Here is a 26,735-nt window from a genome sequence, read left to right on the forward strand (position 1 = left end):
CGACAAACTATCCTACTGAAACCTAAAAAGAAACTAGACAGTCGGTCTAGACTACATTAATTGGGGACGTACATACTAAACGTAAATGTCTACTGTCTAGTCAAGTCTAGTGCCTACCTGGCTACAACTACAACCTACTGTCTAGTCAAGTCTAGTGCCTACCTGGCTACAACTACAACCTACTGTCTAGTGCCTACCTGGCTAAAACTACAACCTACTGTTTAGTGGCTACCTAGCTATAACTACAACCTACTGTCTAGTGGCTAGAACTACAACCTACTGTCTAGTCAAGTCTAGTGGCTTTCAGGCTAGAACTACAATCTTCTGTCTAGTGCCAACCTAGCTACAACTACAACCTACTGTCTAGTGCCTATATGGCTACAACTACAACCTACTGTCTAGTGCCTACCTGGCTATAACTACAACTGACTAGTGGCTACTAGGCTAGAACTACAACCTACTGTCTAGTGCCTACCTGGCTATAACTACAACTGACTAGTGGCTACCAGGCTACAACTACAACCTACTGTCTAGTGCCTACCTGGCTACAATTACAACCTATTGTCTAGTGGCTACCTGGCTATAACTACAACTAACTGTCTAGTGGCTACCAGGCTAGAACTACAACCTACTGTCTAGTGCCTACCTGGCTACAACTACAACCTACTGTCTAGTGGCTACCTGGCTATAACTACAATCTTCTGTCTAGTGCCTACCTGGCTACAACTACAACCTACTGTCTAGTGGCTACCAGGCTTATTCCAGCAGGCCACATCTAGATTTAGATATGTACTTGTTTCTACTCTATCGAGGCACGTGATTGTGTGTATATATGTATGTGTGTACGAGTGTAAAGAAGCCACATGAGACTCACATGTCAAAGATGAAAAACATGTTCGACATCTTGGGACATACTTAAGACATACTTCGGTGTCCAGTTCATACGTCAGCGTTTACAGTCACTTGGTGTTTTTATGCGCCTGGATTTTGAAGATAAACCATTTTAAGTGGTCTCTTAGTAATATCAAGTTGTATCAGTCCAGCATTGAAGTCGTCAGTTAAATATTTCATTCTTTACTCGGATGTGTCAACAGAAAAGCTTTTTGCTTTCTTATTATTGGACAGTTAATGTGAAATGTTTTATATTTCTTTTTAGTTATGATTGAACTATCACGCTCTAGTCCAAGTGCTTATGTACTTAATTCTTAAGTTACAATTATTTAAAATTGAAGTAGTCTTTGGAAGCCTACGAGTTATAATTTGTAGAAAAAATTCCAGATTATTCTCCCTCCATCCATATAATTTCTTTTTCATCTGTGTAAATTTAGAACAAATGTATAACAAAAAAAAAACACATAAATTTCCAACACACGCATTGATCTGACTCAATGACTTATATTAATATATTACTAATTACATAAATAGCAAAACATCTGATGACATAAATTAGATCCAGGCGATGTGGCCAGTTGGCGATGTGGGCGGTGGAGACCAATATCTTGATTTCACGTCACAGGTCTGTATGAGTCAACAAACCATTGATATCCACTGCCCACAAGTTGCGACGTCGTAGGTCATTTTGTAGGCCTACTATATCGAATGTCTGTCTGTCGGGTACAAATTGTGTGCATGCTATTGCTCTTACTTTCCATTGCTGGAGAAAGTTGAAACTCTATACCATATGATATAGAAAAGGAGAACGAAATCTTACAGTATTGCGATGTTTGGGTGTAAATGTGTAGTTCTTTCCCTTATATATGTTTTGAAAAAGAAAGAGTCAGTATCTCGAGAGTGCAATAGAGACAGAGAGAGAGAGAGAGAGAGAGGGAGAGTATGGTGGGAAGGGAGAGAGAGTGAGAGAGAGAGAGAGAGAAGCGTGAATGAGGGAAGAGAGGGAATAAGAAGGATGGAGGAAGAAAAGAGGAATGGAAGGGGAGAAAGGTAAATATTGAGGGGGGGGGGTAAAGAAAGACAGAGAGGAGAGAGATAGAGAGAAATTAAGATAGAGAAGAAGTAGAGAAGAAGAAGAAAATAATATTATTTTGTTACATCTAAAAGATTGGAAAATTTGTAAAGGTCATTTCTATAATTTGAGACTATCAGTTACGGATCTCTTGTTACGACCACTTCAAACGCAACACAGTTCGTGTTGTTTAGTAGCCAATTTTCTCCCTTCTTATCGTACTAGTGTCTTTTTGAACTCTCTACTTACAGTATGTGTTAAGCTCAGTTACTCAATTACTCCTGTGCATTGGAAATGTATTCAAACACGTTGGATAATTTGTTGCTCTAACCCAGTAGGAAGTAGCGTATTGTGTTATTGCTAATTCAGTATGGAACATCTTCAATTGTTAAGACAGGTAGGTTAACTTACTATGTACTTTTAGCTAGTTTAACATTAGAGCAGCTGACTTTGTATATTCTATTTTAATCTGGTTAGTAAGAGTTAGCTTTTCTTTATTTGTTTTCTTTCGGGGATAGAAGCACGAATATAAACTAAGTTTCATAAAAATATGGAATCAAGATTAAAATAAAAACCAAACACCATGAAAAAAAACAACTGACTCAGAGCCATTATCAAGCAGTAGTATGCGAGAGCACTAAGCCCTGTGATGGAGTCCCGAGAGAGACAGGAAGAATGCCTCGCATGAGTATTATGTAGTGCTTGATTTTTAAATCGAAATATTGCGGAATATCTTAAACTAGTTTGACTTTGTTCGATGACAGGTCTGGTTAGGCACAAAAGTTGAAAACATACAGTATGTATCCTATATCGACTTTTTATATTTAAATGTCTGTACCACCTTATTATCTTAAGTTGTTTGTATCAAACTATGATACTTATTTGTATGTATCAACTCATGCTCTTTAGATGTTTGTATCAACTTCTGATCTTTAAATGTTTGTATCACCTTATTATCTTTAGTTATTTGTATCAACTTATAATCTAACGATGTTTGTATCAACTTATGATCTAAAGATATTTGTATAGAAGTATGATGTTAAGTTGTTTGTATCAAGGTTTTGATGTTAAGTTGTTTGTATCAAGGTTTTGATGTTAAGTTGTTTGTATCACCTTATGATCTTAGGATGATTGTATCAACTTATGATCTTAGCATGTTATGATTGTTTTTTAAGGGAGAATATTTTACTCTAAATAAACGAATGAATGATAGAGGTATGAACAAAATTGAAACTTTTCTTTACCTCCTGCCCTATTTCCCCCCCCCCCCCCCCCCACCTAAAAAAATTCCTATAAAACGAAGGTATAAATCAACTCAGATCTGATACAATTCTAATGGTTGAAACATAAATCCAGACCTAGAAGACGTTGCGCAAATCGAAGCAGGACGTTTTGGCGACGCCGTTTTGGCCCCGCCGTTTTGGCGCGAAGGACGTTTTGACGCCAGCCGTTTTGGCGATGGGACGTTTTGGCGCGAAATACATTATGTACGTTTATTGTATTATTTCTTTTAAAAGAATTATTCATATCTATGTTTTGCATGAGTGTTTGTGTTAAGACATATTTTTCACGTACTAAATGTAAATATGTGTTTGTTTTTCACATCATTTTCTTTAATAAACATTTTGGCTTGTGTATGTGTGTTTATTAAGTGGCGCACTTTTATTTTCAAAAAAATTTTTAAGATATTACTTTAAAATTAAAAACAAAATGAAACGATGATAGACTAAAAATTGATGCAATTATTTGTTTACATTAACATTGTTTTTTTAATGACTGTATGGTATCTCCAGCTATACGGATAATAAAGATTATTATTATTATTATTATTATTATTATTATTATGTTAGAAATGAACGAGTAGTCATTCTCTGGCGCTGCCAGGGTCGAGTTTTGCTAAAGAGAAACAAAATTCATCGTAGTCCCTTTAACAGTTTCCACTGAGGAATTTTCTGGTGATGTGGCAGGTCTGCAGCAGTACCACCCTCTGACAGGCAACGAAGATGTTCCTAGGAATGTTAAGGGCCTTGAAGGTGTCTGTGAGGTCAGTTGTTATTATCCCCTCGGTTGATATAACAATGGGGTATATTGTTGTTTTGGACAATTTCCATAGACGCTTAATCTCCAAGCCTAGGTTCCCATATTTTCTTTGTTTTTCTATCTATTATTATTATTATTATTATTATAAGTAAAAATATAATACATGTACCATGTTTCTCAAAATACTTTAAGTTAAGTATACATAGACACCATGGTTATTTGCCTAAGTCGCTGGAATTCAAGGGTTCATTAAAAAAAAAAGCTACGTGCTTATTAAATTATCGTCAAATGATATCTCGCGCCAAAACGGCGGCGCCAAAACGTCACGTACCGGCGCAAAATATTCGTGGACGTTTATTTGCGATTAGATTACTCTTAATACCTAATAAAGCTTGTCTTCGAGTCCGAAGATTAATGAGGAATGGAGTATTTCCCGTGGCTACCCAGCATCAACTGTGAATTACATATTTTGCTACAACCAGGGCAACAGTGGCATAGCTAGCCGTGTGCGAGTAGTGCGGGCCGCACGGGACATCAAACTTAGGATAATTTTTCTCCATAAAATCAACGTTTTGTACATCCATGAACACAGACAAACTACTGAATTTAAAATGTTGACTAGAAATTAATTTACATAATTAATTAATTAATCTCCTCTGTTCTTCTTAAATTAAACGTAGGCTGTTAACCAGGTTTGAATCAAGTTGACTAGATTTGTTGAAATCTCTGAAGGCAACGCACTTTTACACGCTCACGCACCTTTTGTTACTCCATTGTTCAGTACGCTGGTTTCATCTAGATCTAGAGCTTATAAATAAATGCCTTCGACTCTAAAATGGCATAATGTGTCACTTAATGGGCATCGCGACAAATTGAAGAAGAATGACAAAGACAAACTCTAATTCATTTCTAGGGGTTTGTGAAAATACTATCCTAGTACGATCCACTCCTGAGAGAACATTTGCTTCGAACTAAGCTCAGTTCCAGACCAAACACGTACACAAATACAAAACGAGCCTATATTGTAATATTAGGTGATAATAATGAGCCAAATATTGGTCAATTTTTTAAACAGTTCATCTGACATCACAAAACAGGATACATTTTTTTTCAAAGGTTGATGTTACGTTGTAATGGATAATGATGGGGTACAAATTCTGTAGTATTTCATTGACATCATCTTAACTCATTATTTGCTCGAACCATTCTCTGAGTTTGGCCGGAATTCGGGCTGAAGCTGAAATTTATTCAGTAACATTATTCGGTACACTGGTCCGTTTACACAGCTTTTTTTATCGACTTCAACACATCGCACAACAAAATAACTGAAACTAGCCTTAAGCGCTTGGTTAAAACGCGCTGGAGGACCAGTGGAGAAGTCGTTAAGTTAATTATGGATTCATTTTCAAACATTAGGTATAGAAACTGTAGAAACATTGACTAGAACAGATGAAAGCTATTCTACTAGGTCTGAAGCACGCAATTGTTAGTTACTATGCCGTCTTCATTTTTTTTACCTACCTTGGTTTTTGGCCCCTGTATTAACTGAATTAAGAACGTGTAAGTCTACCTTCAAGAGATTGTCAATTCGAGACTGCGCACTTAAACGATGAAGATTAAAAACATTCTAAACTACTAGTAGGGAGAACTTCGCTGAAGCCAGTGTTACCTTTATAGAATGCATGTGCTAAGATTTGGTGATTTGGTGATTAGCGCAGAATCTCAAAGACGTGTGAGCCACAAGATGCCAGAGGAAAAAGGTGAAGATTCTGTATTAACACACAAGAAAGAGCTAAGGATGGAAATTTATTCTTCCTTGGTCGGGATAATTCAAAAAATAATAACTTGATATGAGCAATATCATAATGTGGTAGGTAAATATAAATTTTTGTCACCACCCCAACTAGTGAATCCTCAGATGGAACTCTATCTCGATAGTGCTCATAACGACATTGACAAAAGCGAATTTCATCTGGAGCGAAAGAGACTTCTACGATTTGTCGCAGATTCTTCAGAAGCATTTGAACTTCTGAAACAAGGACAATGATTGAGATATTAAGTTTTAATATTAAAAAATGTTGGCTAGATGATTCAGTTGTAAATATTGTCTCCCCCCCCCCCATATTTCTGATACTTGTGGTAAGTAAGGTTCTGTGAGAGCAATCTTTTTTTTTTTTCAGACTCAGACTGATCATTACTTAGTGGCAATCGACACTGAAAAAAATTGCAACACACTAATTTGGCAATTGTTGGGAAAAAAATAGATTTCAATTTTGCCAGCAAGAAAGCAGCTCAGATTTTTTTAGTATCTTGTTAATTAATTTTGTTGGCAAATTAGTAATACTTTAACAATTAAGTAGAAAAACAATCATTTCGTTGTTTTATTTCATTTTCTTAGAAGTGGGTGCATCACGAGGAGCTGCCGCACTAGGCATCATATACCTTAGGGTGACCGTTCATTTCATCCCCGGTCACTTCATCACAGGTCACTTCATCCCCGGTCACTTCATCCCCGGTCATTTCATCCCCTGTCACTTCATCACCGGTCATTTCATCCCCGGTCACTTCATCCTCGGTCATTTCATCCTCGGTCATTTCAACCCCGGTCACTTCATCCCCGGTCATTTTATCCCCTGGTCATTTCATCCCCGGTCATTTCATCCCCGGTGACTTCAGCCCCGGTCATTTCATCCCCTGGCCATTTCATCCCCTGGTTATTTCATACCCTGTTACTTCATCCCCGGTCACTTCATCCCCGGTCATTTCATTTCACTCTAGGCGAGTGCAGAGTTTATTTGTGAGTAAGTTTTCCCACTCTTGGCGAGTGTGTCAGCCTTCTCATTTCCATCTAGTTGTATATGTCACTTCATCTCCGGTCATTTCATCCCCGATCATTTCATCCCCTGGTCATTTCATCCCCGGTCATTTCATCCCCTGTTATTTTCATCATCTGATCATTTTATCTAACAAATTGTAATTTTAAAAATCATGAAATTAGCAATATTTAATATATTCATTTGTTATTTAAATGACAAAAAAGTGTACCACGTTAGATAAGAATAAAATTAACATTAAATGCCATAATAAATTACAAAAATTTAATACGTATAAATATAGAGATAATGTAAAAAAGTGTTATCCTGATATGAGTGAAGTCAGCCTTTATTAAAAAAAGATAAAACCTTATTTCATGGTTAAAAATGACGCGCCCAATTTCAAGAAAGAGCGATTCAAAAATAAAATAAAGTGACACATGGTCGTACTTGCACCACACCTTGGCTTTTGATGATAAGTTATCAGCGGCACGGTCATAATTATTCTAATGGCACTTCTATCTCTCAAATGATTTTTACTACTTCCACCAAACCTTACCCTAGCTATGCCACTGCAGGGCAAGCATAACCATTGTCCTCCGATGGTCGATTACGATTTTCTGCGTCTGTCCTCGGCAGTGGATTTTCTTTTGGTTTCACATGTGTATCCCGCCATCTTTGAGAGTGAAGCCGCATGAAACAGCTAAGGCAAGTTGGGATTAGGTTAGATGCACTTTGAAGCGTTTCCGGGCACCTCTGTTACGTCGACAAACTTTTAGCGGGAAACGTGTCCTGCCCAGCGTAATTGTCGAACCATAAGAAAACTCTCTATACTGTCCATACCGGCGTTCGCAAAGACATCGCTGTTTGTAGTACGGTCTTGCCACCGTAGTCCATGATGGAGGGCAAACATCTTTAGTGAAAGCGTTCAAGCAGTCTTAGTAATTAATGAAAAATAAATTTAAACAAAAATTGAAGCTTTCTTACCCCGTCCCATTGCTCCCTATAGACGAAAACAAGCGAATGTATAAAATTCTAATGATAAGCCATTAGTATAGTTCCATGGATAAGCCCATAGATACAGACCTTACAAGACGGTGCGCAAGATGTTCCTGAATCTTTAGAGCCGTTTTATTAGGCAGTGATTTGGGCAGTGGCGCGCCTTCCGTGTAAACAGTAACTGTCAGAGGGCTATGTTAGTCCCCAAAAAGTCTCATACAATCTGTTTTTTTTCCCTTAAGATGAAAATCCGCTTGTAGTTATGTGTCGTCAGTCCGTCTGTCTGTAACATTGTTATTTTAAAAATAAATCTGGAAAACCTTTTGAAAACAAAATTTCTCCTTTAAAAAAAAGATGAAATGTAATCTACGTAGGAAATCTCATTGTCGTTCAAATCTTCAGTTTGTTTTCAAGTTTAAAAATGATTCATTAACATTTGACAATCAAAGCAAGACCATGGTTTGAACATTTCTTTCCCATTGACTGAGACCTCTGGAGGCGCATCTAAATATTTGATGTAACTCAAACTCTCTTCGTAGTCTTGTTTATTTTCACTATTGACATTGTCTTTATAAATGACACAAAACATTGACTTATTTCTTCACTAATGCAAATAATTTATTTCAGCTAAAATGGTAGTGGGCGTGGTAATGTCAGTTATTGTCATTTCAATCTGGAGTTCCGCCTCTGCTACTAATGACACTGTGTTAACAATCAAGTAAAATGGTACAAGAATTACATTCTCAAGATCAAATCTAGCTACGTAAGTAGTTTTAGCTTTATTTTGTACAAAGCTTTTATCAGCTCACTATATCTGTCTGTCTGGTAAAAAATTTGAAGACGTTATTTCCCCCAAACCCATTCTCGGATAATGTTCAAACTTTGCACAATTAATCATTGGCGTAGACAAGAATCAATACAAAATCATCTAATTAGTAAATTAATTAGTGGTATTAATTATTTTGTTTGACACCAACAAGAAAAATGATTCATAGTATTAAAATATACGGTTAAATATGTCGGGTTTAGTCCCCTTTAATAATTGTTAGCACTTTTTCTCCCTCATGCATTCTCTGATCAAGTTGATACTGTAAAATTCCAAAATTGTGGTCAAAAGGAAATTATTTTTCTCTTTCCCAATAACATACAAGGTTAAACCGGCGTAACAAACGTAACAAATAAGCAAAGAAATAGACCGGATGTAGCCACTAGAGGACAACTTCGACTTGTTTTGGCTAATTTAAAGCTGGACATTTCTAATATTGTCAGAAGGCAGGAGGTTCCCATTAGCTTTATTTCATTTTTTAGTGATTAACTATAAAAAAAAAATAAAAAAAAATTAACAATTAAACATAAGAATAATGGACCCTGATATTCCAAACTTAAATAAATTGTGTGTGTAATCAATTAAGTTATTTGACATAATGTTTGTTTAATTTGTCTTCTCACGCTTCTTTCTTTGTATTTTTCTTAGGGGGGGGGGAGGCGCTGGTGGATGTTTTAAAGGAAAAAATATGAAAAGGAGCGGTAGACCAAGAAGGTTTAAGACTTTTCTAAATAGTATATACGTTTAGCCTTTAAATATTCGAAAATCCTATTAAGTACTGACATGATATCTGGATATATTAACGGTCCCCATTCTCAAATAGCTTAGGGCTTTTTCAAGTCTAAAGCCGGCTCTGGTTGTCATCGACAATAAAGAATTGTGCAAAATTTTAACTTGATCTGTCGATGGGAAGTGAAAGATGAGACGTGTAAAAGAATCAACCCAGACAGACAGAGAGAGAGAGAGAGTAAAATAAGCTTTGTAATAGCCGAACAATTTAGTTTCCATTTTGTCCATAAAAAGGACGTCTAATTTTAATTCAAAACTGTGAGGTGAATTAATAAATACGCCCAGAGTGTAATTAGGATTAACTTAACTACCCACCACTACATCCAGAGTTATCAAACTAAATATTACATTTTAAAACGTTTAATTTATATTTCTCTTTCCAGATTCTATGCGTGTCTTTGCAACAAAGTCAGGAGTCCTTGTTTGGCTCGATCGGAAAAAAAACTTCCAAATGTTTGTGAGGTTGACATTAAAAATGTATCTGGACAATACGCCGGCAAAAGTGAGGACATGAATCTAGTGAGCACGTGTAAGGTCGGTGAAGATAAAAGCGGTGAATTCCTGATCAACTGTACTAAAGTAGTCCACAGCAAGCCTGTTATTTCCATCCATTTTTCAGACGTTACAAAGAAACTCAACGATACTTGTGTTCGTTCTTTTGTCAACATAAAACTGGTTAATGCAAGACTAATGTCTGGGTCTCCTGACGTCATAATATCTAATAATAATGATATGATGATATCTATGGAGCCCCGGAAAACTCTGGGGTCCGAGCTTCTCACAAATTCTAACACAAAGCCTCTTCAATCTTGCCATTATATTATTATAATGGCCGTTCTACTAACAATGTCGTGCGCATGCATAGCGATCTTTGTGCTTTTGTCCATGTTAAGACATAAAGGCTGGAAATGTATGAACTGTCCGCTGTATAAAAATACGACCAGCGCGAACATTAAAAATGAGCAACCAGAATCGCATTACGCATTCATTGACGATATCTGCTCTAATCCACCTACCAAGTATTCTAGTTTGAGAAACATATCAAGAAATATTCAGCACATGTATAATACGTCCAATGCAAGCAGAAAGGATGTGTCATTTGATTCTTTCCCTCCGATAAAGACTAGTAGAGGATCAAGCAATAACTCGCTCTCTGTTGTGGAAATATACAATGTGGCATCCAATGTCACGGGTCTTCCAGACAAAACTGATCAGAATAGCAGTTTTGACAGCACAAATAATAATGTATACAGCAATGACAACTCTAAATTTGATCCGTACTACAAGAAAACGTGTATAAAACGCTGAAATGTCAATTGGAAGACATTGACTCAGGGCCAAACTAAAGTGTAAATTTGAATGAATAGGCTTTTCAATGAGAATAACAAAAAGGTACAGAGACTTGATTTAGAACATTTCGGAAGACGAAAAACTGATTCTAGGATTAAGTGTTGGCTCTATGCTTTAAAGGTTTATGTATTAGAACAATGTATGAAGAATTAATATTTGAAATGTCTGAAACACAAACGTGTTATCAACCTAATAAAATAAACAGAAAGACACAAAGATAAAGGTGCAATTCTTATTTCTGATGGTAGGTCAAATTTATACGAATGCTTCTTCAATATTGTTGTAAACCTGGTGGTGGCACAGATAAGGGTAGTGGTGTGAGTGTAGTCAGCCGACGCAAATCGCCCCAGGCCAGCGCTAGACGAGCGGTCAACCGTGACGAGTTACGACGGTCAGCCGAGACGAGTGTCAACAAGACGGTTCGGGAAAGATCGGCGTCGTGACAGCGCTCAGGTGCGTTAGAGGATGTAGTCATCTGACCCCCCACAATGGTCGAGCGACGTTCTGTCCGGTTCTAGAAGGCCAGCAGGGACCCTATATAAAGAGCGAAGGTATCAGAGACGGGGAGTGACAACTTCCCGATCTACGGTTCATTACGACGGCTCAGTACAAGTCCGAGACAAGACAGAGAGACCAGTGCAAGAGTTGATACGGCGGTACGGCTATTAACGGAGAGATATTTGTACAGTCTTGTGTTACGTGCTGCTAATTGTACAGTATTGGCTGTTATTTTATTGACATTAAACTGTTATGTTATTTTGGAGCCCTGAGTTGTCAAATTCTTTAAGTTGGCGGTGTGTGGTTCAGTTTGCAGCAGAGAGCCTGGATAGTGAGATTCGTAACAATACCTTTAGAGCATGAAACAGATTGCCTAAATCAGCCAGGAAGAGAAATTACTATATACGACTATTTTGACAAGTAGATATGCTTAGGGTGTAATTATCTTAATTAATAATATAAGATAAATCAGAAAATGTATTAGCCTATATTTTGAGTCCTTTCCCCGTGTATCGATGTCATATTAATTAACTTTAAGACAGTGAGGCTTATTCATTGCTCAGAAGACCAGTCATTATAGCCGTGAAAGAGGCTTCCTGGTCAAAATCTACCAAGAAACAGGGTAGCCAGATTTTTTTTCAATCTATCCAACTAGACTAGATCTTGAGAGTTATAGATCTGAAGTCTAGTCAGAGAATCTAGTTCTTGATGTCTATATAATGAAAGCAGTAATAAATAATTACACAATTGTACAATGTCCTCTGGCTCAATGGGTAACGTCATTGGTACTTCAATCTGACGTAGCCAAAGTACGTGTTCGATATCCGGCTTGAGCAAACATTTTCTTAAATAATTTTGTAAATATTTTATTTTATTTTTTTAAAGTTTGACAAAGGAGGAATTGTCTTTTTATAAATAAATGTATTTTTAGCAGCCCCCTAAAGGGGAAAAGACACTATTAGTTTTGTGTGGAATGTCTGTCCTTCCGTCTTTCCGTCCGTCCCGTTTAGATTTCGTAAACTAGAAAACATAATGAAAATTCAACATAATAATATTTTAAACTATTTAAAGTTCTTATGCAATGGCTACTTTTTTATTTTCTAAAAGCGAAAAAATGTAACTTTTTTTCATAAATATACACCTTTTTTGCAACTAATCACTATTACCAGTAACAAACACAGGTGACTCCTTAGGGAAGATAACTATATAGGCCTACTATAACTATTTTCAACACATTTATGGAAACTTTTAGTTTTTATGTAGGAAACCTAGAATGGCGGAAGAGTCTAGTAAAGTGTTCTTAGTGATAGAACAGAACATACAAAAGGACAAGACAATAAAAACCATAAAAGACAAAGACGAAATGGAATGGAAACGTAAAATTGTTTTAAAAATTCGGAAATAATGACGAAAAACTTAAAAAAATATGTATAAAAAAAGAACTGACAGACATAGACATACAAATAAAAATTCATAGAAAACTGTAAGACAATAACGACAGAAAAAAACAATTATAGACAGACCCTTTACCTTAGAGGAATTGAGGGTGCCCTAGACATTACAGTAAAACGATAAAGCCACAGGCCCTGACGGTTTGACGTACGGATTCTACAAATCCTTTTCCTCCCAGATAGGGCCCCTACTACTAACACTTTACAAAGAAATGCCAGGAACAGGACAGACGCTCACAGATTTTAATCTCGCATACATTATTTTATTACCAAAAAAAAAAACCGAAGACAACACCACACCCAAGTGACTTCAGACTGATCTCCCTGTTAAACACAGACTACAAGCTGCTGACGAAAATGATTTTCCTTAGAATAAAACCCACATCCCCCTTCTGATAGGACATGACTGTCACAGGCCAAAAGCTTGCTGACAATGTCATCCAATTTTATCACAGCATTAATTATTATTTATTGAGTTCATCCTTACTATTTTCCCCTTCCAAGTATAATTGTATACGTTGTCGTGTTACATGGCTTATCTCCCCTTTTCTTAGTACGAATGTCAAACCACATTTGCTACTTACCAGCTTGCCCATCCGGGCCAGCCTCCATTATCCTTGTGTAAAGTCTATCAACATTGTTGTCTTTATCTCTAGCGCGAGACGATCTAAGCTTCTTTCATCTTGCGAGGCAGCCAGACCGTCCCTTCCCAAGTTCCCCTTTGTCTAGACACTGAGCTTGTCACGTGTTTATTATGTTTATTTGACTTGCAGATCTTGATGCTATAAACTTGTGACATATGTGGGTTCAGAGGTGCCTTGATTATAGTTCAAACACTTTAATAATCATGACGTAACAAAGTGCTGATATGTTTTCTTGAGTTTTAGTTATTTAAAACTTTAACTTGAAACAATAAATGTATGTACAAAGAGATATATATCTATATTATAAAGTAGAATGTGCGGTGTATGTATGTATGTTACTTTAATCCCATTCATTTAACAAAGCTATCGCTCTTTTCGTTTTTAATAGATAAGAATGTATCGACTTCGGGTAAACCCATTTTCGCAAAACTAATTTTATTTTCGTAGCGAAAGAGAAATAACGTGAAAGGATCATCAGCTACGTTTAACCATGGAACTATACTAATGGAACACCAGCTTCGAGTTTTTTACAAAGACAAAGAGAGTCGAAGTGCCGTCGCGCATCTTTTTTCGCGCACCATACCATTTTGAAAAATCGATGATGATGCCAAAGAAGAAATTTACTCCGAGAGCCACTTGGATTGACCTTCATTGAGAGTAAAACTTCCCCACACTATATTTTATTAGATCTGTAAAAACTTTATGCATTTTCTGACTATCTGATAAAATAGATACAATTTTCCTGAATAAGAGATCGTCACAAAAGTTGTTTTTTTCGATCACCCTATAAAATGCCACTTTTTTTCCAAAAAATAGAATCTAAATTCCGAAAATACAATCTTTCATTGTTTCTGTGTTTGGTTTATTTACACTAAATCTGGATGAAGACCTGTCTACCGTTATCTTATCTTATCTTATATAATACAGACGTTACTTCAGAAAAGAAGATGATTACGTCCTACGCGTCATGCATTTAGTCATGCATATTAACCAATGACTTAAATTCTACGCTAAATGCGTATTTGTTACGATATACTAAATTGCACGAAATAAAAATAGGAGGCCTAATACAGTTTTGACACTCCAAGCTAAGCATTTCTAATCGTTTTTTTTATTATTATCGAAAGGACTAGGATATAGGCATACACGTCTCGTGGGAAACAAAGAAAAAAGTTAATCTTGATAATATTGTAGCCTAAATAAAATGACAAAAAAAACAAAAACAAAACTATAGCCTAATCTAAAATGAAATAGAGCTAGATTTTCTTGGACGAACGATATAAAATAATTATAAATAATAAGTCATATGAATCTGATAGATCTAAAACAAATACTGATAGAGTCATTCACTAATTAATTATTAGAATTACTTGACTACCAACTGGGTATTTTTATTGCCAAAATACAATGTATTTTATGTGCATTTATTAAAAACAACAACCAAAAATTAAGCGTTTGACGCAACTAGATCTAATAATTGTAATATATAGATTCTAGTTCTAGATCCAGAAAGCTACTTCTCTAATTCAGTTTTCTAGTTTAATTCTAGTTAGATCTAGATGTCTAGACCAGTAGATCTAAATCTAGCCAGGGATTTTGTCATGGAATAGATTTATAAAACTTCAGCCACCTACTGATCACGATATGACAGATAGGCCTACTCTCTCTACTACTAGACTCTACATCTAGATTCTAGATCTAGTAAATCTAGTAGATCACTACATTTGACTAGATGATTACTAGGTCTAGATCACAGTAAAATTCAATGTGTACTTCCGACTTTAGCTCAACAAACAAGTCTACTCCAAAGTATAGATCTACTAGTAAAGTCACAAAGTGTAAAGGATCATTATATATTCACATAAAAAAAATATAGGCCTAAATGAATCGAATAATCAGTCACTAATTTGACTAATCAGTAACCTAATTTTTTTTTTTTTTATAATGGCAAGTGTTATTGATGACTTCTGACTTGTAAACCAGTTGCAGAGATTCTAGTTTTTATTTTGTTGACATGTTACGATATATCAATGATATTTAGATAAACGCAAGTACCTAGTGGAACAGACAGAAGGACCATTTAATATAAGGCAAAGAAGTAAGATGTTTATAATCCATCTAAGTCACAGAGGACTTGTGTCATTTGTGACGGCATTTCATGCATTTACAGAAGCTACAAACTATTCTACAAAAATGATAGGCTTGTCTTTGATTCCGAAGACTTATGAGGAATGCTATGTTTCCAGTGGCTACTCAGCCCCAGCTGTGACCTACATATTATGCCACACTGAGCACAGGCATAACCATTGTCCACCTGTGGTAGAATCAGTTGTTTTTTTTCTTTTTGCCGTCTACCCTCAGCAATTAATTTTCATTGGTGTATACCACACCTTTGTAAGTGACCTCCAGCTGTCTCGTTCTGAAGCTGTATGCAACCAGGTGCTCTCTTATTCTATGTCAGTTAAAGCAAGTTGGCGCCTAAGCTTGTCTTTAAAGCATTTCTGTGGTACCTCTTTATGTGCATATGACATGTTAGGCAAATAGGTTTTGCCTATCGGAAGGCCATTTCGGAAAGTATAGGTGTTTAAAATGAAACTCCAAATATGTGGACTTCCAGTAACCAAGAAAATAAGCTTAGGATTCAAAGAGACGACACTGGCATTTCAGTTAAGACGATCAGTAAAATTAATAGCAACTTTAATTGCAGTCCACCAAACAAGATAAAAAGAAACAAGTGTGGCTTCAATAGCATTGATGATATTTAGTTTACTTTTATCTCATTTACTAGTATTACTATTTCATTGACTAAGGTTTTTTATTGTCAAATATGCATAAGTACATGTACTAGTTCCTGCAATTTGATGAAAAATAATAATTAACTTGTGTGTAGTCTATATACAAATGTTTATAAGGATCACAGCTTAGTATAATTTACTTAATTTCAAAACTATGATTTTGTGTTCTGACTCTACTCTAAATAAATAATATTTTATTTTAAGAATGCAAAGTTGGAAATTCTGTTCTGATGAAAAAAAATTATTAAAATAAAGTAGATGTTTATGGTTTATTGTATTTATTTTTTAATTATTTATTAATTAAAAATTAATTGTTCATTAACATTTACTTGAAGTAAAGATCAAAAACACAAATTCAATACATGATCAGCTCTCAATTCATGCAGATCACAGCCCATCACTTAAATGTATTTACTGTCAATTCTACACACTATTCATTTCAAAATGTTGCTTTAAATTGTTATATGACACAATCAAAGTACTGGTACCTCACATTGAAGTAGGCCTAAAGCAGCTGAAATAATGACAAATTTTCATTCAATAACTTGTACTGTCATTTATTATCAGACGTGTTAAAACTAATGACCTGTATCATCATCATCATCATTGGCCTCCTTCAGTCGTAGAAAGACTAAGGTTTCATCTCAGAGCACACTTCCTCATGTGGCTGTGGATCTCTATTTTGGAGAGACACTCCCGTCCACAGATAGCACAGGTTAAGGTGACTTTTGCTTCGGTGGTAGAGGAGCTGGCCGTTTTTCGGATTGTACGTTTTTCTTCCTGAGCTGAGACCCATGTACTTTCACTGTCCATAGCTTTCTTGGTCACTGTCTCTCTCCATCTGTTGTGGTCTAAAGCTATGTCTTCCCAATTGTCAGCATTGATGTTCACTGATTTGAGGTCACGTTTTATTACATCTATGTAATGGAAGTGGGGGGCGACCAGTTTTTCTTGTTTCAGTAGTGTGTTAAAACTAATGACCTGTATATATAATTTATTAAGCAGGAGCATCAACAAATCTTGAACAATAATTGTCTACAGAAAAATTTTATTCTTATCCAAACAATATACATTTACAATGTAATTAAACAAGTTAATTTATATTTATACAAATCTATATGGCCTAAAGATTATAGCGTATTTTGATGTGTGAATACCAAGTTACATTATTACATGAAAATAGTGTACTCATTTTTTAAATATTCTGGGTAATAAAAATAAAAAACTAATGATACAATAAAATTGAAGCATTAGTCAAAAAAAGAAAAATTTCACTCAAGATCTATGTGAACTCTGCTTGAAAAAAATCATTTTGAAATTACTAAAAAAAATAAATTTATGGTTCTTTAGTCAATGGAATGATAGCAGCAATTATTTAACAATTTCATGATTATCCATTCATTTCAATATACTTATAACTGAAAAATAATTCATAAGGTTTAGATACAACCATTTGAAATAATGATTATAATTTTTTTCTTAATTTGCTTAATTCAAATCTAATATAAACAAGATTTCCTCTGTCAAGATACTTATGAGGGAACAACACACATGTTCTTCTCAGTAAGTTTTGCAAAGGGAATTAAGAATATTTAATTGATGTTGCTTTTTTTTTGCCAACATTTTAAACCTTTGCACCAGGTTTTAGTTTTAAGGAGAATGCACCATATTTTATATGTTTACTTTTGTTAGATTCTTATTTTAAAAAAGTAAAATTTCCCTTATCACTCATCCACTGCACTCCCTCTTGTTTTAATGGGGCTCAGATTAATAGTTTTCAAGTACAATATCAAACAGATTTAAAGAAATACTAAATCCAAACCTGTTGGCTGAATGACAGGATATACATAAATATGTATACAGCTTACAGTATAATATATATATATATCTTAAAATAAAATTGGTTGTTGATTTTTTTTTTATTTGAGGCACATCGGCACAATTTAGGCCATGTCGTGCCTGCAGTCCCTTAAGGACTACTCTCTCTCTAAACAACAAGAGCCAGATTCTATACAGTCATATAATTAAAATCAAGGTCTATTCACAGTTAAAATAGTAAAGGTAGTAAAAATTTAAATATTTGGTAAAAATCTAATGTAAATAGTGCATGTTCACAAATTCAGAAATCAGATCTTCGTAGATAGCCCCACTTCCCGAATAAAGCCCAGTACCTTCCCAGGGTCGACATTATTAAATAGTGTTTTTAGATTAGTGGCTCTAAAATATTTCGCCCTGACATCCTGGTATCTGGGGCAATCAGCGAGGATATGTTCCACGGTGAGGCGAGAGTCACAGTACTCGCAAAGTGGGGGCTCCTCTCTCTTCAGTACAAAAGAGTGCGTGATGTAGGTGTGGCCAATCCTAAGTCTAGACATGGTTGTGCTACCACGCCTTGTCAGACCCTTAGATGTGGGCCGCCACCTGACATCCGCCACAAACTGCTGAGTTTACTGTGAGTCTCAGCCTCCCATCGGTTCTGCCACTCTCGATAGGTGGCAGAGGCAATACTTTGTCTCAGGTCCGAGTAGGGAATTTGGGTTCCTGACACCGCATGATTTAGGGCTCTCTTTGCTTCTCTGTCTGCGGCTTCGTTTCCCTCAATGCCAACATGGGAGGGGACCCAGATGAAGGTGACATCCCTACGGTCGGCTGTTATTAGGTCCAACAGCTTCAGGCTCTTATGTACCAATGGGATGTCAGTCTTCATCCGCCCCAAAGCTTGCAATGCAGATTTGGAGTCGGAGCAGATTATAAATTTACTCCTTTCTGATGCTTTTACGGCCATAAGTGCAAGCAATATTGCGTGCAATTCGGCCGTAAAGATGGAGCAGCCATCGGGGAGTCTACGGGAGATTGTTTTGTTCCGAAAGGAGCAGGCACACGCGACCTTTCCCTCCATTTTGGATCCGTCTGTGTAGATGGTGCCACAATCTCCGTAGCTCTCCTGCAGTTCCCTAAAGTGGACTTGTAGTATGCTTGGGTCTGTATTTTCTTTTTTGAAATTAAGGAGGGATAAATTTAATTTGGGTTTATTCATTAGCCAAGGAGGATTCTGAGGGGTTTTTATTTTAGAGATTTGGTCAATGGGTGGGGTTAAATTTTGGATGGGTTCTCTCATTCGAAGGCCCAACGGCTGTATGACGTTAGGCCTTCGATTGTATAATTCTACCTCTGTGGGGTTAAATATGGAGTCAAAAGCAGGGTTCGTGGGGTTGGATTTTAGCTTGACTATATACTGCATTGCAAGCTTTTTCATTCTTATATCCATGGGGAGTTCTCCAGCCTCCACATGGAGACTTGGGATAGGTGATGTACGAAACGCGCCGAGACAGAGACGCAGGGCAGCATTTTGTATTGGTTCCAGTATTTTTAGGTACGACTTCCTTGCTGCTCCATATATTATGGATCCGTAGTCTAGCTTGGATCGAATTAGACTCCGATAGAGCAGCAGCAAGGTATCTCTGTCAGCTCCCCAGTCCGTATGGCTGAGTACTTTTAGTATGTTTAATGACTTTTGGCATTTCTTCTTAAGTTCCTTAATGTGGGGGAGAAAATTAAATTTGGAATCTAAGGTGAGGCATAAAAATTTTGTAGTTTTCACGACAGGGATCTTCTTTTTGTGTATAAATAGTTCAGGGTCTGGGTGGAGTCCCCTTGGATTACAAAAATGCATACTAACTGTTTTGGAGTCTGAGAATTTGAAACCATTATAGTTTGCCCAACCCTGAATTTTGTTTAAACATAACTGTAATTTCCTTTCTAAGGTGTTCATGTTTTTACCATAAGTAAGAATGACAAAGTCATCAACATACAAAGAGCACTCTATGCCAGGGGACAGCGCATTTATGATGCTATTTATTTTAATGTTGAACAGGGTGACTGACAGAATGCTGCCCTGGGGTACACCCATTTCCTGGTCATGAGTGTCAGAAGCGGAGTTGCCCACTCGAATCTGAAATTTTCGATCTTTCAGGAATTCCTCCACAAAACGGGGGAGGTGTCCCTTAAGCCCCATAAGCGCCAGGTCACGTAGAATGCCATGTTTCCAGGTTGTGTCATAGGCCTTTTCTATATCGAAGAATACAGCTACTAGATGTTCTCTTCTGAGTAATGCATTTCTAATATAAGCTTCCAGCCTTACCAGGTGGTCAGTTGTTGTCCGCCCCTGCCGGAATCCGCACTGGTAGTTTGAGATCACTTTATTCCTTTCCAGGTCGTCCCGAGACATGACGTTAAACTGCGCTCCTCTTACCTTAGCACTTTTGGAGCTCAAAAGTGCCCTACTTCTTTTCTATCATTGTGTCTGCCTCCTCTTTTCCTAAGTCTGCCTTCATTGATCATCACACTGTCTCCTTAACTTTAAATTCTCACTACGTCCTAGACCAGTCCGTTTGCCGTGGACTGCGACGGGTAAGGGGGGATAAAGAGATCCTGGTGTTTGAGTGGTGGCTATCTGAGGATAAACCACAACAACACAATACTTTGGCTCCAAGTTCCCCTAGACCTGAGACCCAGATGGCCCGCTCTGGGTCAACCGGCTGGTCATGCCGAGCTACCAGCATAGGTCGTCGACCTATGCTGGAGGGCGGTGGCTGGAGGGTCAATCAGGGAGCTGCTGTATCGGACACATGTCCGATGTAGCAGCTGACTGAGTATAGCACCTGTGTAGCCCTGGCGGGCTCATTCTGGACATCCGAATGGCCCGTCCCCTTGTTGGACTCGATGGCGGGTGGGGAGCACAGGTGACGAATTAACCAAAATATATATGGACAAAAAAACACACACAAAACTACTTGCCCCAGACCTATGTCTGGGCAAGAAACGACGAATTGACGATAAAAAAGAGGAGGTCCCAAAAAGCTGTGCCACCTGGCCATCATTTCTGGTGGTTAGATGCACAGAGGAGGGAAAAAGCCTGACCAAGTTGAGCCCTTTTATTATCTATAAGGGACTCAAGTCAGTAGTGGGAGAGCCCAAGAGTGTGTCTAAGCTACACAAAACATTGGAACTCCTTGTAGAAGTAGACAGCAAGACACACTCTGATGGGCTTTTAAGATGCAGAAGACTCTGTGATCTCCAAGTGGAAGTCATGCCACACAAGAGTCTGAACACCAGCAGAGGTGTAATCAGCTCTAGGGACCTACTGGAATGTTCCGAGAAGGAAATAGTGGAGGGCATTGAAGGAGTCACCCATGCCCGGCGCATTACCAGGCGCAGGGAGGGTGAGGAGGTCAAAACCGCCACTATTATCCTCACATTCGGAACTAGGACACCGCCAGAGTATGTGAAGGCAGGATACCTACGAGTTCCAGTGAGGCCCTACATACCTAACCCCATGAGGTGCTTCAAGTGCCAGGGTTATGGACACGGCGCGGCAGTCTGTAAGAGGAACACTGTGTGTGCCAGATGTGCTGGAGAGGGTCATGAGGACAAGGGCTGCACAGCCCAGTTCAAATGCCCAAACTGTCAAGCTGGCCACTCAGCCTACTCCAAGGACTGCCCTGTGTGGAAACAGGAGGTTGCCGTGCAGGAGTACAAGGCAAGAAACGGATGTACCTTTAGCCAGGCAAAATCGGCTGTACTGGCCCTACCCAAGGGCCAATTCGGCTTGACAAAGACCTACGCCCAGGCTGTTGCTAAAAAAGGAAGATCCATAGCCACACAGACGGACACATTGACCCCACCACCCCCTCCTCCTCCCCCAACTCAGAAGAAAACACCGCCAAAGAACACACCTCTGAAGAAACAAGAAAGCCCTGTTGTCATGCTAAAGAACAGGTTCTCTGTGCTCGCTGATGAGAGCATGGAGACTGAGCAGCATGTCAAAACCAATACTCCGGGAGAACCCGGAGACATCATGTCTGACACAGGTTCTCCTCAGAGAACCCAGCCAGACACCCCAACCTCTACTGAGTTAGAGGTTGACCAACTCCCTAAGGGGAGAAATCAAAGCGGAGAGGATGCCCGAGGTGAGAGAGGAGGAAATAACCTCCGCTCTAACCAGAGGGATCTCCCCTCTCCAGAGAGAAAGACTTCCCCCAAAAGGGGGTTGTCCTCCTCTCCATCCAAACCCAAGAATAAAAATACCAAGGTCACTGGAATAAAGGGAAACCCCTCCGGGGGCCTCCCAAGGCCAAATAGCTCCAAGTAGGTCATCTAGAATAAGCCATGGATTCCAGAATTGTACAGTGGAATTGTAGAGGCCTCAAGGCCAATAACGAGGAAATGCAGCTACTGATGGACTCTGAGACTCCTGTAGCTGTCTGCTTACAGGAAACATTTCTAAAAGATTGCATCAGCTTCCGAAGCTACCGTGCTTACACCAAGAATGTTGAGGATGCAGAGAGAGCATCAGGTGGAGTCTGTATCCTTGTGAAGGATAGCATCCCCCATGAGAGGGTAGAACTACAGACCACACTACAGGCCGTAGCAGCTAGGATAACCCTTCACAAGGTTATCACTTGCTGCAGCCTGTATCTACCACCAGGCGCTCCATTAAACCGAACAGACATGGAGGACCTATTGAAACAACTCCCCCGGCCTTATTTAATCCTTGGGGATTTCAATGCCCATAACACCATGTGGGGATCCAACAATACCGACACAAGAGGTCGTATGCTGGAGGATATCTTCCCCCAACATGATTTATGCATACTTAATGATGCATCACCGACCTACTTGCACCCAGGAACTGGATCATTCACATGCATTGACCTCACCGTATGCGTCCCCGGACTTCTGGACGATTTTAAATGGTCAGTTAGCAATGATCTACGGGGAAGTGATCACTTCCCAATCATCATTACTAACAATCTCCCTTCATTGGGACGACCTCAGCGGTGGAAACTGAATAAGGCCGATTGGGAACAATTCCAAAAAAGATGCTCTGAGGATATCACAGAAAATATCCTCCATGAACAGAACCCAGCTGATACCTTTGCTAGCAAGCTACTAAGTATAGCCAGGAAAGTTGTACCCCTAACCTCTGCAAATCCAAAACGGCCTAGCAAACCATGGTTTGATACAGCTTGCAAAAGTGCTATTGGTGATAGGAAAAAACGACTGGCTGCATTTATAAAGAATCCTTCCCAGGAAAACCTAAAGCTATTCAGGATAGCTAGAGCAAAGGCTAGACAAACCATACGGTCAGCCAAAAGGAATTCCTGGAGAAGTTTTGTCGGCAGTCTGGATGCCAAAACTTCTGCTAGAGCGGTTTGGAAGGCAGTAAGGCGAATCAAAGGGAAAGAATAAAATGCAATAGGGCATTTGAAAAACCAAGGACGAACTGTCACGTCCCCCAGAGAAATAGCTGACTGCCTTGCATCCTCAATAGCAGAAAAATCATCCACTGCACACTACACGCCAGAGTTCCAAAAAGTCAAAACCAGGGAGGAAAGACACCCCATTGATTTCAGGTCAGAGAACAATGAAGACTACAACAAACCGTTCTCGCTTGAGGAACTGAGGGAATCACTGGACAAGTCACATGACACAGCGCCTGGAGAAGACGAAATCCATTACCAGTTCCTCAAGCACCTTCCCGAACCCTCATTGGCAGTCCTGCTAGGGGTCTATAACTGTGTGTGGCAAACAGGCGCTTTCCCAAACAGCTGGAGGAAAGCCACAGTTATACCGATACCTAAACCGGGAAGAGACGGCTCTGACCCAGCTAACTATCGACCAATAGCACTAACAAGCTGCATCTGCAAAACCATGGAAAGAATGATTAACAGTAGGCTGGTCTGGTACCTGGAAAGGAATAAAGTGATCTCAAACTACCAGTGCGGATTCCGGCAGGGGCGGACAACAACTGACCACCTGGTAAGGCTGGAAGCTTATATTAGAAATGCATTACTCAGAAGAGAACATCTAGTAGCTGTATTCTTCGATATAGAAAAGGCCTATGACACAACCTGGAAACATGGCATTCTACGTGACCTGGCGCTTATGGGGCTTAAGGGACACCTCCCCCGTTTTGTGGAGGAATTCCTGAAAGATCGAAAATTTCAGGTTCGAGTGGGCAACTCCGCTTCTGACACTCATGACCAGGAAATGGGTGTACCCCAGGGCAGCATCCTGTCAGTCACCCTGTTCAACATTAAAATAAATAGCATCATAAATGCGCTGTCCCCTGGCATAGAGTGCTCTTTGTATGTTGATGACTTTGTCATTCTTACTTATGGGAAAAACATGAACACCTTAGAAAGGAAATTACAGTTATGTTTAAACAAAATTCAGGGTTGGGCAAACTATAATGGTTTCAAATTCTCAGACTCCAAAACAGTTAGTATGCATTTTTGTAATCTAAGGGGACTCCACCCAGACCCTGAACTATTTATACACAAAAAGAAGATCCCTGTCGTGAAAACTACAAAATTTTTAGGCCTCACCTTAGATTCCAAATTTAATTTTCTCCCCCACATTAAGGAACTTAAGAAGAAATGCCAAAAGTCATTAAACATACTAAGAGTACTCAGCCATACGGACTGGGGAGCTGACAGAGATACCTTGCTGCTGCTCTATCGGAGTCTAATTCGATCCAAGCTAGACTACGGATCCATAATATATGGAGCAGCAAGGAAGTCGTACCTAAAAATACTGGAACCAATACAAAATGCTGCCCTGCGTCTCTGTCTCGGCGCGTTTCGTACATCACCTATCCCAAGTCTCCATGTGGAGGCTGGAGAACTCCCCATGGATATAAGAATGAAAAAGCTTGCAATGCAGTATATAGTCAAGCTAAAATCCAACCCCACGAACCCTGCTTTTGACTCCATATTTAACCCCACAGAGGTAGAATTATACAATCGAAGGCCTAACGTCATACAGCCGCTGGGCCTTCGAATGAGAGAACCCATCCAAAATTTAACCCCACCCATTGACCAAATCTCTAAAATAGAAACCCCTCAGAATCCTCCTTGGCTAATGAATAAACCCAAATTAAATTTATCCCTCCTTAATTTCAAAAAAGAAAATACAGACCCAAGCATACTACAAGTCCACTTTAGGGAACTGCAGGAGAGCTACGGAGATTGTGGCACCATCTACACAGACGGATCCAAAATGGAGGGAAAGGTCGCGTGTGCCTGCTCCTTTCGGAACAAAACAATCTCCCGTAGACTCCCCGATGGCTGCTCCATCTTTACGGCCGAATTGCACGCAATATTGCTTGCACTTATGGCCGTAAAAGCATCAGAAAGGAGTAAATTTATAATCTGCTCCGACTCCAAATCTGCATTGCAAGCTTTGGGGCGGATGAAGACTGACATCCCATTGGTACATAAGAGCCTGAAGCTGTTGGACCTAATAACAGCCGACCGTAGGGATGTCACCTTCATCTGGGTCCCCTCCCATGTTGGCATTGAGGGAAACGAAGCCGCAGACAGAGAAGCAAAGAGAGCCCTAAATCATGCGGTGTCAGGAACCCAAATTCCCTACTCGGACCTGAGACAAAGTATTTCCTCTGCCACCTATCGAGAGTGGCAGAACCGATGGGAGGCTGAGACTCACAGTAAACTCAGGCAGATTGTGGCGGATGTCAGGTGGCGGCCCACATCTAAGGGTCTGACAAGGCGTGGTAGCACAACCATGTCCAGACTTAGGATTGGCCACACCTACATCACGCACTCTTTTGTACTGAAGAGAGAGGAGCCCCCACTTTGCGAGTACTGTGACTCTCGCCTCACCGTGGAACATATCCTCGTTGATTGCCCCAGATACCAGGATGTCAGGGCGAAACATTTTAGAGCCACTAATCTAAAAACACTATTTAATAATGTCGACCCTGGGAAGGTACTGGGCTTTATTCGGGAAGTGGGGCTATCTACGAAGATCTGATTTCTGAATTTGTGAACATGCACTATTTACATTAGATTTTTACCAAATATTTAAATTTTTACTACCTTTACTATTTTAACTGTGAATAGACCTTAATTTTAATTATATGACTGTATAGAATCTGGCCCTTGTTGTTTAGAGAGAGAGTAGTCCTTAAGGGACTGCAGGCACGACATGGCCTAAATTGTGCCGATGTGCCTCAAATCAACAATCAACAACAACTGTTTCAGCGGATAGTGGCAAATCTTTGATTTTTTTCCAAGATTTCTGGTTTGTTTTGAAATCACGAAACAGTTCTTCAGATGCACGTAGGAAGCAGTCTTTGGCATACTCACCATCTGTAAATGGTTTGCCTTTTTGTGCAACTTCTAGTGGTAATGCAAAGCTTTTCAGATAAGCATTACTTGTAGAGTGCTTTTAAGTTCGAGAAGATAATCGCTTATAACTCATTTACTTGAAACAAAAAACAATACACCAAAGCCAAAGCACGTGAAGATGTTGAAAGCAAATTAAAAACTACATAGAAACATGTGACCATGGCCGAGAGCTTCCGAGGAATTGACAACAGTACAGACGCGTGTAATGGGGAAGAGGTATGGTGAAAAGCGAGTACAAGTGGCTCAGAGATAGAATCGGTGCCTAATTTTCGTTTTAAACAATTCAGAACTATATTATAAACAATGTTTCGATAAAAAAAATAATATTAGCGTATGGAACTAAAGAGCCGCAG

The 26,735-nt window shown here is 38.8% G+C and overlaps 1 long non-coding RNA gene across 2 annotated transcripts; it reads left to right on the forward strand.

Annotated features, from left to right (window-relative positions):
* Positions 1-589: 589 nt before the first annotated feature.
* Positions 590-15,173, forward strand: LOC129921785 (uncharacterized). 2 transcript variants are annotated; one of them, XR_008773760.1, is made up of 4 exons: positions 590-1,130; positions 2,215-2,360; positions 8,443-8,578; positions 9,814-15,173. It is a non-coding gene; the product is annotated as an uncharacterized LOC129921785 (long non-coding RNA). The 2 variants fall into 2 exon arrangements; XR_008773759.1 differs by lacking the exon at positions 590-1,130 and having other exon boundaries at positions 1,953-2,360.
* The last annotated feature ends 11,562 nt before the right edge of the window (positions 15,174-26,735 follow it).

This window comes from Biomphalaria glabrata, chromosome 11, assembly GCF_947242115.1.
Source record: "Biomphalaria glabrata chromosome 11, xgBioGlab47.1, whole genome shotgun sequence".
Taxonomy (NCBI): domain Eukaryota; kingdom Metazoa; phylum Mollusca; class Gastropoda; family Planorbidae; genus Biomphalaria; species Biomphalaria glabrata.